The sequence below is a fragment of the Mirounga angustirostris genome, unplaced genomic scaffold, assembly GCF_029215605.1.
Source record: "Mirounga angustirostris isolate CCGP_5_RB_7025 unplaced genomic scaffold, mMirAng1.0.hap1 SCAF_3, whole genome shotgun sequence".
Lineage (NCBI taxonomy): Eukaryota > Metazoa > Chordata > Mammalia > Carnivora > Phocidae > Mirounga > Mirounga angustirostris.
In genome coordinates, this window is record NW_026991711.1 from 24,964,735 (window position 1) to 24,979,177 (window position 14,443).

The window sequence follows — 14,443 nt, forward strand, 5'->3', positions numbered from 1 at the left end:
CAATGTGTATAATTTCAGTTTTGTTACACAGGGGTTGCAGAACTTCTGTTCTTATGGAATCAGGGGATGTCACCCTCCTGGTACATCAATGTGTTCACCAACAAGGAAGCTCCAGTGGGTTTCAGTGTACAGAGAATAAATTGAGATTTCATTATAGAGGTAGGATTGATTAAATCTGTTCATGTATTTGAATTCAATCATCAGCCACCCTCCCCTTCCTAGAATTTGGGCTAGCTCAAAGTTCCAACACATTAATCACGAGATTGTTCTTTCTGATGACCAGCCCCTATTCTGAAGCTATATCGGGGTTGGCCACGAGTAACATCAAGAAGAATTTCAATATTTTTCAACCCTTGACTAATATTGTTTCATCTATTTGCCTTTCTTCTTTCCTCACATTATTTTGAGTCAAATCCTAGATACTATCCCATTTGTTTATAAATATTTTGAAAGGATTCATTTTAATTTGGCTTTACTCTTAGTCACAAACATTATTAAAGACTAAAGCACAAAGAGATATGAAGATTGAAATATTACTATGGAATAGGAAACAAGATCTTATTAACTCTAAGTATACATGAAAATTTAAACAGGCCACGTTAGGGATATGACAAAAGTGAAGGGGGGGCTATGATGTTTAGCGTCAACAAGCTAAGGCATTATTATCAAATGTTAATTCACTTTACAGTCATCAATGAGACTACTGTATGTATCTTTGCACCTTCCACTTGTAAAAGCAGATAAAATAATATATAGGGATGTCTGGGTGGCTCAGTCGGTTAAAGGTCTGCCTTTAGTTCAGGTCATGATCCCAGGGTCCTGGGATCAAGTCCCACATCAGGTTCCTTGCTTAGAGGGGAGCCTGCTTCTCCCTCTGTCTGCCACTCCCCCAGTTTGTGCTCTCTCTCTCTCTCACAAATAAAATCTTTAAAAATATTTAATATATAATTTACAGTATGTTTTACCAGCTCAGCATATTGTGCATATGTAGATTATATCAAAGTGGTAATCAGTGGCGCCTGGGCGGCTCAGTCGGTTAAGCTCCTGATTCTTGATTTTGGCTTCGGTCATGATCTCGGGGTTGTGAGATTGAGCCCCTTATCGGCTCCATACTCAATGCAGAGTCTGCTTGAGAGTCTCTCCTCCTCCCTCTGCCCCTCCCTCCTACTCATACGCGCTCTCAAATGAAATCTTTAAGGAAAAAAAAAAAAGGTAGTAAATTAGGGTCCTGTGCAAACCCTGAAAAATACTTCAGGTATCTGCTAATTTAAAAAAATGAAAAAAATCTATGGAATCTATATGCATCTTTATTACCCACAGATGAGTTCTAAACAACAACAAAAAAACTCACATTTGCTGTTTAGGAGTGATACAAATGCAAACTAGTACAAAATACAAAGAGCTGCAAAAATGTATACCACCGTGACAACACAAGTTAGTAAATAAAAGTTTGATTTAAAGTAATATAAATGAGGGGTAATAATTTAGAATCAAATAAATTATGAAAACCGAACTGCCAATTGATCATGAAAGCAAATTTTATCTATTTTTGGTAATCTGTTGGTAAATTTCAATCTAATACTAGGATAGGACATTTTATAATTTGTTGGTTATTTTCCTTCTATAATTAACTAATAAATTTTGTTAAATAGCAAAATGTTTATTACCCCAAAATAAAACACTTTGTTAAAATGCCTAAATACTGAAAATTCCCAGAGAAATTCTTTTAAAAAAAGATTTTATAGAAATGAGATGATTAAGAAACCCTGTTCAATTTGTAGGGTATTTTTATGAGTCAGATTAACTAGAGATGGGCCACTCAGAATATACCAAATCATTTATTATAGGGATTTGTTTATATAACTGTGTAGAGGGTTAAACAGTTTAGCTACAACTATTGTTTCTTGTCTGGTGGTGGCTCTGAAGTAAGGAGGGCATGCAGTACATCCAGAAATATTTGGTGTCAGAGCAAAGGCAAAACTGGAGCTTGTGAAGATGAGCCAGAACCTGGGAGGATCAACTGGAAACCATATTAGCCTCTCAACACCTTGAACTGTCCTACTTCAGTGATAGGGATGATTTGCAGAAGAGGCTGGTGCTATCTGTCAAGGGCATAAACAAAAATCTGGCTCAGGAGTCGGTGGAGCAGGAGGAGGAGATGTAGCAGATGGCAGAGGAGGTGGAAGCCCAGTTACTGTTTCACGCCACCAAGGTGAGTCAGCAAATTTGAGACACTGTGCATGAGCTATAATTGTATCTGATCCTACACTGACACCCCGAGCCTCAATCTAGCTGTTCACTTCCACCTTCTAAATCTTACACATGTTTTTCTTATGGCCAAGCTTAGCCCAGATCATAGAGGGAAAGAAATTCTGGGAAACATCATTCCAGCTTAGCTAAGTTGACACAATGGAAAACCAACCATCAAGATTCTCTTTCCATTTTGGAATCTATATGCATCTTCATTAACCACAGATGAGTTCTAAAATCATACTTCCTCCTCACATGATGCAGCACACTAACACTGTTCCCAAACAAATTCACAAAGTCCTCTATATTTGCCTTATATAGTGTCTTTGGTTGATGCTCATTCCTCTTCAGGATGAGTCACGCTTTCTCTTTGATGTTCCGTAACCTAAATGTTGAGATACAAGGTTAGCTACTATTATCATATCTAATATTTGCTGATGTAAGGAAAAATGCTTAAACTACACACCAATACATCCCTTACTCAAATAAGTAACTATTATTTAATTACTGTTGACCTCATGTCAGCAGTTTAGTCATGAGTTCATAATTGGTGTTTTTCACTACCTTTTCCCACTCCCATTCTGTATTGCCTTAACTCTCAGCAATCATCTCAGCCCAGTGTAGTTTCCTGCCTGGTTGAATAAGCAAGACCTTTATTCCTAACGTGGCTGGGTCATTACACATTCTGACTGTACTAGGTTGATGTGATTTCCCATGGACTTTAATCACAGAACTTTGGAGTGCCCATTAGGATCCCCAGAAAACCAAGCATTCTTCTCCTTACACCCTATTTTCTAATAGCATCACAGTTTCTCTTTTACACCCAGGATCAATCCCCCCAGCCACACAGCAACCCCTTCCTTACCTATTTATCTAGTGGCAAGAGCAGCTGCAAGAGGTTACATGATAGACTCAGTCTGTAATGATATGAAATTATTGCTGTGTCTCCTGGTAGAAGCTGGATTTTATTTAATGATCTGTGATATAAAAATACATGTTCTCATGTATAAAGTAAAATTTAAGTGTTCCCCCCCTTTGTTACACTTGCCATGTCTGAGTATAATGCTATAGAGTGAGTTAAAAAGCTTTTCGTTACCCTTCCCTCCAACCTAGCCTACCTCGGCAATTTTAAAATAATCTGTAAATTATCTATTGTTTGGTGGTTGAGTAGTGTTCTTTCCTGAATGCATTTGACTTTATTTAGTCCCTTCAGTTGGGCATTAAATTCCTTTTCAACTTTTTTTAAATCTCTTCACATTTTGTTACATTTTAAAAATGAAACTTTCCTTTAAGTAATTAACCTCCTGGCTGATCAATGTAGTCCTTACAAAGGTGTTAGCTTGTTCGCTCAGATTTTAATATTACTCTGTGGTCACACTGGGAAAAATCCTCTTTTGGGATGCTAAGTCTTTCAGTTTTTAGGTTCTAAATTTTTATTGCTACATTTCATCATCAATCTAACATGTGCCTTATTTTATAAAAACCCAAATTTATTCTTGTAGAAATAGTTTTCTACCACTTACAAAACAGTGATGACTGAATTCTGTACATATAAGTGTTGCATTCTATTTCCTTCATTGTTTTAATTTTATTCATCTTTTGAATGCAAAATGTATAAAAATGTCCAGAGAATAGTGTAATACACATGTATCTCAAACAAGAACAATATACAATATTTGCTTTTTTTTCTAAATTATGAGTAAGGAAACATCACTAATAAAGTTAATGCTACAGTTTTATTCCTTTGCATCACACTTACTATGGATTGTTTGTGTATCCCTCAAATTTATGTTGAAATCCTATGCCCACTGTGATGGTATTAGGAGATGAGCCCTTTGGCAATATCTACATATTGGCTCTCACTTTTTTGATATGTTCACATGTCAAATGGTCTTATAGTCTACTCTTCTTCAGATATTCAGTTACAGTTTTATTCTCTAGATCTTTTCATGATAACAGCCTTAAACTAATCTCAATTGCAAGTATGTCAGTATCTGATTAACACCTATTTTCCAACTCACGAACTGTATTACTGCAATTACAACAATCTTTCTAGCCCACCATAATATACAATTAATACTTCCATCTATTTACCACCTCATAATGCCTATCTTCTTTTTCCTCATAACCTGATTAAATTCTATGATCCATCATTGTAATCATTCTGTTGCAAACATCCTCATTCCTTTCACCTCTCTTATTTTTTCATACTCACTTGCCAAAGCTGCACCCCTGGCCTGGAACTATAATGCTAGACTTGCTGAATATGGCTAAAGGAAAACTAATCTTGCTGAATCTTCCAGTTTAAATTCATGATCAATGATTTCAACTGAATATTCACTGCTCTTCCACAATCACATTTCTCTAATCCATCCCTTTTCCCAGTCTAAAAGATGACTGTTTTGCATGTTTTCTGATTCCAAACATTTAACGTTCCCTGCTTCTACTTACACTCAATCCCCCCTGCTTTATATTTTAACAACGGAATAGAAGAATACAGAAGAGAATATCCATAAGCTCTCATTTTATCTACCCTGTGTCCACACGCTATGCCTTATGTTCTCTCCTATCACCATTAATGAGCTGCCAGACTCCTTTCTAGATTTAACACCTTTACTTACACATCCAATTCCACATCCTCAGCTGCCTCAAGTCATCACTCCAGCTTTCCTCCCTTTCTCCTTTGTATCATTTTCCCCCTCGCTACTGAATCCATACTTACAGTATAAAAACCTTTTTTCTTAAAAAAAAAGATTTGATTTTAGAGGGAGATGGTGTGTGAGGGGAGGGGTCGAGGGAGGGGGAGGGAGTCTCAGGCCAACTTCCTGCTGAGCGTGGAGCCCTATGGGGGGCTGGATCCCAGGATCCTGAGATCATGACCTGAGCTGAAATCAAGTCAGACGCTTAACTGACTGAGACACCCCGGTGCCCCTAAAACCATATCCTTATTATTCTCATACTGAACAAAAGATATGACTTCCCTCAATTTCCTGTCTTCGTTAATTTGTCCCTACTTCTCTCCCTTCCATTGCAGCAAAACTTCTTAGCTTCGTATATACACCCTCGGATCTTATTTCCTTTCTTCCCTTTCTCAAACCAACTCCTGCCATGCTTTGCCACTATCATTATATCAAAATATCTTTAGTCAAGGTGCCAAGACCACAAATGATTTCTCAGGTGCTAAACATAATGGTCAATTCTCCATTCTCCTCCTGAGCCACAGCAGCACCTGATGTAATTGATCTCTCTCTCTCTCTCTCAGCCTTTAGTCCCTTATCCTCCAAGTATCTTCCATGGTTTGGTGCCCATCTCCCTCATCACTACTTCTGAATTTCTTGGCTTCGTTCTCATTTCTTTGCATACAGATCTTAGAGTACATCAGGTGACTATACCCGAAATATTTTATTTCTGGCTTACCTGTACTCAAATTTCATTATCTCATGCTCTATTTCTATACCCTGAAGAATTACAAATTTATATCTCTGGCCAGAATCTCTTTCCCAAATTTGACTCAATTATTTAAAGGCCTATTGATATCATCATTTGAATGTCTAATAGATATTTCTACAGTAAAATACCAAAAATTGAGCTCTTAATATGCTCTCCCACTTCCCACGCCCAAGTTCTTCCCTATTATATTAGTTTTTACAAGTTCCTTATTTCTAGTTGGTCACACGAAATCCCTTAGAGTTCTCCTTAATTAATCTGAATCCAAACATTTCTTAATACTTCTGATGTTAGTATACTGGTCCAAACCACCAAAATAGGTCAAAGAAAATAGCTTGGACTTGCACACCACTCTGCTCCTACCTATCTTAAATTATAATCCATTCCCTTTAAAACAATGGTCAGATCACATTGCCTTAGCTTAGAATCCTCCAGTGGTTTCTCACCTTGCTTAGAGTAAAAGGCATAACCTTTACAAGGCTGACAAAGTGCTATGCAGTCTTTAGGTCTGTAGGCACATTATGGGTATTTTGCACAGATACACTAGAATCCCCCCGCCCCCATCTGTGCCCCATCCCTGTCTCTACTTCTAGCAGCACAAGACTGCAAGTCTTTTCTGAGGACTGCCCTGAACAACTGCAGCCATTGTGCCCTCAGAGAGCTGAGTGGCCCCGGGAATTTATAGAACATTTCCATAATAAATCACCTGTGTGCATGTATATGCTCCAGGTTTGCTTCTGGAGACCCAAACCCAAGACAACCCTCTATTCCAGTTATCTTTTGGGACACATCTCCTACTACTGTACCCCTCAGCTTCTCAGCTCCAGGTTTTTTTCCTCCCTTTTTGCTTTTCCCCAGATAGCAGGCATGTTCCCTTCTCAGGCACTTTGCATTTATTCCCTATGCCCTCGTCCTCTAAGTATCTGTAAAGCTTGGTGCTTCATCCCTTTCTTGTCTTTGTCTAAATCATACTTTCCCAGGGAGACCCTCTCTTTTAAAATGCAGTGATAGTCCTCACTCCTGCTATCTGGGGAAAAGCAAAGACTGTTTCCTATCTTCCCAAGTTTCTTTTCTCCATTGCAGTTATCAACCTCAAGTGCAACGTGTTCTATGGATAACACTTATTTACTGTCTCCTACCATCACAAAGTAAACACCCTCAAGGGAGGAATTTTCTCTATCTCCAGACCCTTGAATAGTCCCTAGCCCACTAATGTGCCGACTAGTTTTTGGATGCATTGTATATATATATATATATATATATATATATATATATATATATATATATATATATGCATTCAGTAATAATATGTAAATATTGTGTTAATTTTTTACAGAAAATATATCGTACTCTATCATTGTGAAGCCTGTTTTTGTCATTCACATTGTTTTTGAGATCAACCATGGTGATATATTTTATTTTATATATATATATGTATATATATAATACATTAGGGTCATTCAGTTTTAATTGTTTTAGGATATTTGGTCATTTCAATGTAGTTTTGAGAAGTGAGGAAAATATTTTTTAGTCAACATTTAAATACATTTTCTAAATGTTTTACTTATAGAGAAAATCTGTACACTTAAATTTTCTAGCAATGAAAAAAGTTAATTGGTTTTTACCAATTCAATAGGAAAAAAATGGTCTCAGTCACTAAGCATTTCTATAATGGTTTTCTCTTTTACTTTTAGACTTTTACTTCTAAATTGAGATTTTTTTGCACAAATGTCACATTGTCATAGCTTATAAATAGATACAGTCTTACTCTTCAAAAAGAGCAATTAAATTGCAGAACACTTGCTGATAGGTGAGTGACAAAATATCATAGCATAGTAATTCATTCTTTAAAATCTAGCAAGGTAGTCTAATTTCAAGTACCAGCATTTTCACTTTGTAGTTTTGAAATAATTGACAAAATACTTTTTGAGATGAAGAAATACAATTGAAATGAATAACAAAGACCTCTCCTAAAATCAATGTCTCTAATGTTAGGAATTTATTTATGAAATGTAATTCATAAGGGATTTTTTCTTGAGAGCTCAGAAATAAATGTGAGATTATATTTTTTGAAATATTTCATGCCAGATTCAAAAGTATTGCTGTGTGACGGTGGGTTTAAAATGCACACATATTTTGAAATAAACTGATTTTTTAAATACTTGCTTACCTTCAGAACAAAGTGCCATTTGTGAAACAGGGTCAATATTAATGATCAACTTGATCTTTGAACACAGAAATGTGATTTAGAAAATTATCAATCTATAGAAAACGGTCTTCCGTTTTTCTTTAATACCACACCAAACTAATGTTTCTCATTGCCCCTAGTTGTTCTTTGAGATCAGAAGGCCAGTTTTATCAGTATATTTGAGTGGAATTGTACTGTGCAAATTAGGAGACCTGGATTCTGGACTTCCTCTACCTAATATTTCAAAGACGACTAAAATCTGGAGATTTATTCAGATATAGTGTTCCTATATTTGAGACACATGTAGTTTTTAGAACTGTCTGTAAATAAAATATCCTATTTTCATCAGAATGTGAGCTATAACAATATAAAGCAGTTTCACAGTGTTCATTATATAGTTTTAGTATGAAAAACCAGATGGTGAAGTAACACATCCTCTTATCTACTGGAGAAACATCACATTATTAAGGATGCAATTGCAGGAGAGCTTCTAATAATGAAGCTGTTACAATTTCCCAGTGTTTTCCATTACAACCTATCTTTGTGCCTCACGTAATTTGTGAGACAATGCAGACACGATTCCTGTCTTATGAAGGAATTCACAGTTTCATTGATATTCCCAAAGTGTGGCTGGTTAAGTGTGGCCACACATTGTCTGTGATTGAGAGGTTAGGCGAATAGAGCGGTGTGCTGGACCCTGCTTTTTAACAGCTCTCAAGGATAGGTTTTCCTCATCTTTTTTCAGCTCTGTATTTAGTGACATGATATTGATAACTCTAATTACACTAGAGAACTTGGTGAATACTATAAATCACAGTTGTTTTGTTTTGGGGATTTTGTTGTTGTTTTGAGAGACAGTTTACTGGTACACCACTGAGGGTTCCCTCTCTTTGAATCAATTTTGGCTCTGAGATGACTTTGACCAATAGATTTTAACAGAAGTGATTTGTACCAGTTTCCTGGCCTAATTCTTCAGAGACTGTCATCCCCTTTATGCATCTTAGAATATTTGCTCTTGGAAAACGCCCAAGCAATCAGTGAACAGGCCCACATGGACAAAACCTGAGGCTCCCAGTTGATGGCTAGCATAAGCTTGTCAGCGACCTTCAGCTGTATCCTTAGGCTGTAGTCAATCCATCCCAGTTGACAACACATAAAATAGAGATGAGTTTCCCCCACCAAGCCTAGCCCAAATTGTAGATTTGTGAGCAAGACAAATTATTGTATTGGTTTCGGCTACTGCATTTTTGGGTGGTGTGTAATGCTGCATTAGATAACTGGAACACAGACACAGCTTAAATGCAGCCAAATTAGGACTGGACCCCAGGTTTATTAACACCTTTTGGAAAGTTCTTTCAACATCATGATGCTTCTATGCCTTCCTATCCCTCCATAATAGTACTGGAAAGTGAAAGGGCATTTATCCTATCCTTAAGAATGTAGAGAAAAAACCAAAATGAGTGATTAAACTACTGTTTTTCTAATAGTATTTGACAGACACTTTCCAAGTTACTATTGTGGAATCATTGCTGGCATTTTGAGTCAATGTTTCAGGAGTATATATTAATTGGTTTCTCTTTTCCTGATTGTAAATTTCCATGTAATAAGTATAACATTTGGAAGTCAAGTCATTGGTCTTTGTTATGTATATAAAATTAGTAACGATCTTCTTTGCTGATAATCACAAATACGATGAATAATCTTGGAAGAATTGGCAGGAAAGTGAGCGTATGAATCACTAAGTCATATTATAGTAACGTTAAAAAATTAACTATAGGGTAATGAAGGTTATCTTTCTTCTTGGTATATCCGAGAACATAATTTTGTAGATGTTTAAAACAAAGCAATCAAGAGAGAATCATATTGTTAATAAGTGTTAATAATTGTAGACATTTCCAGGATTAAATTTTTAATAGCCTGCTATTAGTGAGTAAAAAATAAAAGTACAAATCAAAACATTACATCTCCTTTCAAATATCACAGATTCAGGTCCTGATTACCTGCACCATGAATTTTTTTTTTTTTTTGTGGCATTTTAAGTGGTTCTATTATCTTCCTTCTCTAGAGCTATTACTACAAAAATACACCTTTGAAGTAAATATATTCTTACACAGAACCAATCTTTTCATTCTCTAAGGAATAAACCCCAAATCCCCGTGTTCTATGCAAAGGCTCTTTTCAAATCTCAAAACTTCATTCCACTTCTTAAACTAGATTACTGTCTTCCCTAATATTTTCCACACATTCTCATCCCTACTTTTGACCATACTGACATCTCCAGTTTGAAGACCCTTCCCTCTATCTGTATTTACTGAAGTTCAAGACAAATATCAAGAACCAGTTCAAAAAGGATGCATGAACTATTCCCAACTACCCATATCCAAAAGTAATAGCTCATGCTCCTATATTCATGCTTCTCTATTATAGTACTTGGGGTGTGTTAAGATTTTATTTCTATAAAAGCACATTTGTACTGCTAATAATTCTCCAGTTTCCGATCTTATTTTTTCATTATTAGCATTCTCTCCTAGTTTTAATTTAGTACATGGGTACACATACAGAATCACTTCCTATCCCTTTTGTAGCGAGAGGTAGTTTTATAATAAAGTCCTTGCCAATTGTTTTAAGGATAGGCATTTCCCTTAAAAAAAAAAAATAGGCTTTGGTTCTCCTTTTTTGTCTTCTCTTTTCCATGAGATGGGACTTGGATTTGGCACTGGTCAACCAAGTTTGACCATGCAGATAAGAGCAATAGTTGAGGGAGATGAGACACAAGAGGCAAGAGCCCTAAGCTCTGGATGATCTAGTGGAGCAAGACTGCCAGCCTATTTCCCCACCTATCCCATTGTTATGAGTGAAGAACATATATATGATTCTACAGGCACCAGGCTACATATCCTAATGCACTTAACTCCAACCTTTATGAGTGTAGAAATTGTGTACTGGACACCTTTTTCTCTCTCCTGCACCTAGCATAGGGCCTTGCAGACAGTAGGTGTTCAAAATATTTTTGTTAAACTGCATTGCACTAAAAAAAACAATTCTATTTGTAGAAAAAAAAATCCATGTAAATTTTTGTTCATTAAATTGATCTGATCAGCATTAGCTTATCTTAGAGTCATCTATTAAAATAATTAGATCAGGGGCGCCTGGGTGGCTCAGTCGTTCAGCATATGCCTTCGGCTCAGGTCATGATCCTGGAGTCCTGGGATCGAGCCCCCCATCGGGCTCCCTGCTCGGTGGGAAGCCTGCTTCTCCCTCTCCCACTCCCCCTGCTTGGGTTCCCTCTCTCGCTGTGTCTCTCTTTGTCAAATAAATAAATAAAATCTTTTAAAAAAATAAAATAATTAGATCATTACTTGTCACACTAAAACATTGAGATATTCGCTGTTTATAATACAAGTCAGTATATTTCAGGATTGGAGTATATGTGGAAAGGAGATGCCAGCTTAGAGGATAAAAAGAGCAGAGAAGAAAGACTTCACGAAGTATCTGTGCTTCATTTATAGTAATGCTATGTGCATAAAGGAACCTCTTAAAAATGATCCACAAAGCAAATGGTATTACAATAGTAAATATCACAAAGACCAAAGGAAATTTAAATCTAATTCAGAATTATTCAATAAAGGTCAGTGAGAAGTAGATGGGGAAAAAAGAACATCAGATGATAGGAATTTTCAATAACGTCCTCATCAAAAAGGTCAAAGTTATTTCCCTATTGTTTTCGAAAAAGATAAAACTTTTCAATTAAGAATTGTTGAGTAGTATTAAAAAAAGAAGACTTTGCCCTCAGCAATTATTTTAACTGAAAAAACTCAAATCATTTTATCTTAATTCATCACTGTATACAAGAACCAGGAACTGGGGGAAAGAAAAAACCAAAACAAACAAAGCTAAGATTTTACTCTAAGCCCCCAGGCATAGGTAATATTTCTCTCCTCACACAGCTTGTCATCTTGTAACCAGAAAGGTAGAAGTCCTACTGAAGGCTGCCTTAATTAAACATAATTCTGAGTCACAGAGTTCTCACAGCTCCTGTAAAAAGGTAAGGGAATATATGCAATTCAAACAAAATGTTCCATATAAATTCAGGAAGACCATGGGCATCATGGATCTATGTGAAAAACCCTCAATTGAAAGATTTTACCATGAAATGAAAGGAACTAATCCTTTACTTTTAGTTCTCTTACACTCTGGCCTAAATATACAGAGTTGATGGTTTTAATGTTTCTAGTTGAAAGATTCCACAAAGTATCTGATTTCTGGTATATTTAGGAAACTGGCCTCAGGGCACGTTATGGGAGACACAGATTGCCCCCCCCCCCCCCCCCCCCCCCGCCGCAAAAGGTCCCTGCATAGCAGAGAGTCATTATAGGCTGATGTGGTCTAGAATTTAGATGGTTTGGACATTTCTGAGTGGCCTTAAAGGAAGGTTGCTGGGGGTCACTGTGTGTATGAACAGATAAAGTGCTTGTCCTCAGACCACAGAGTCAGAACACAAGGGACTATTATGAGGAAACTATCTCAGGTGAAATGACAACAGAATATAGCACAATTAAATTTAGAAGTAAAACCAATTTCCTCATATGTGTGTAGAACATAACACAGAGCTTTAAACGTGGCAGGAAACAAACAAAAATCGTAGCATATACCAGTATTTTATTTATTTATTTTAAAAAAATATTTTATTTATTTATTTGACAGAATAGCGAGAGCAGGGACACAAGCAGGGGGAGTGGGAGAGGGAGAAGCAGGCTTCCTGCAGAGCAGGGAGCCCGATGTGGGACTCGATCCCAGGACCCTGGGATCATGACCTGAGCCAAAGGCAGACGCTTAACGACTGAGCCACCCAGCGCCCTATATACCAGTATTTTAAAGATGAACAGTTAGAGAAATCATTCCTTTGGCACATAACAAAAACAGTGGTGTCATATGGACATCGGAAATCTCAATAATAAATTACTATAGGGCCCAGATTAGGGAAGATGGAATTTGCTATATAGTGGAAACAATGCTATGTCCGTTCATTTGAATATCCAATGGGACCTTCTAAATAGCACATAAATAAATGTGAGGAAAAAGAGCACAAAGTTCTAATTATAAGTAATCTATGAAATTAAAATGTGAGATTATTTTGCAATTAAAAATGCTAGGGCAATCTTGTTAAATATATGAAGAGTGGGCATTCTTATACACTGTTGAAACAGATATAAGCTTATCTTATAGAAAATAATTGACTAGTTTTATAAAAACCCTAGAAATATTTTTTCAGTAATTCCAGTGAAGGAAATTTATTCTAAGGAAATACAGAACAAATGTATATTTACAAATATACTTACAAAAATATTAAAGAAAACATGTTGCAGTAAAAATCTATATGAGGAAATTTGTTAATAAGGATGGCATAGTTACATAGAGAATATATGCAACCATTGTGAATTATATTTGATTTTGCATGGTATTTATTGAGTGGACAATATACAATACTAAACAGGAAGAGCAAATTATTTGGAACAAAGATAGCAATAATGATCTTACTTTTTGAGAAAAAAATGAATCAAGTTTCTCAATTCTTACTTTGAGATGGTCAGTGTTGTTGGAATATCTAACACTGATTGTTGAGCCTAGAGAGAAGACACTGGCAGGTTAGTATAACAAGGTTCTGTTGAGTTAAGAAATCATAATGGAATGCATTAATACCTGGGCATTGATTGCCATGGAAAATATCTTTTTTGCAAAAACAAGTCTTGAGCCAGAATTATTCTCAAATAAACCACCCTAATGCTGTGGTCATGCACTTGGGAAAAGTGTGTGTATGTGCATACGTGTACTCAAATGGTAGTTCATTGGGAACCAAAAATTATGGTGGTATCAAACATTATGGTTTAGAGTAACACAGGAGAAATTTTTTTCATCCAAGAACTGCTGAAACTCTAGCAGCAATATCCATCGTCACATCAACACATAAGGGAGAACACCACATAGAAATTGCCTATTTGCAATGATAATATTGGGTGGTTATAAAAGCAGCAATGGAAGCAGAGAATGGATTCTGATTACTGGAAGATCATATCTTCAAGTTTTACCCATTGGACCAAATGAAGACACTGACTCCTTGGACTCAGTAAGTACCAGGTTTTTCTCTTTGTGTTTTTTTTTTTTTTTTTTTTTTTTTACTTGTCAGTGGAGTGGAGACTGTACAAGAAGAAAAGAATATTTTCCACAATAGGCAAAATGGAACAATAGAAATATGATATTGTGACTTTATATTTTTAGACAGCCTATTAACATGAAATGACATGATCGTATTTGCATTATAGTAATTGATGTTGACTCTCTGGAGAATGGGTATAGTAGGATATGACCATAACCAGAATGATATTTCTATAATAGTATATATCTAATTATAGAGAGAAAAGGCTTGGCCCTGAGCAGCTGAAATAGAAATGAAAATTAAGGAACTTAGAAATAGACTATTCATTAAATATAATTGAAAGATAATTAAAAATATCAATAGTTTCTTAGGGTTGGAAAATAGATGGATAACAGTACAAACAA

General features: G+C 36.1%; 1 long non-coding RNA gene across 2 annotated transcripts in view; it reads left to right on the plus strand.

The window, feature by feature from the left end:
* Positions 1-14,443, plus strand: part of LOC129045657 (uncharacterized) — a 133,042-nt gene that overhangs the window by 98,871 nt on the left and 19,728 nt on the right. For both annotated transcript variants that reach the window (XR_008505703.2, XR_008505704.2), the window contains exon 2: positions 13,806-14,009. This is a non-coding gene — a long non-coding RNA (uncharacterized LOC129045657). The remainder of the gene's footprint in view (positions 1-13,805; positions 14,010-14,443) is intronic.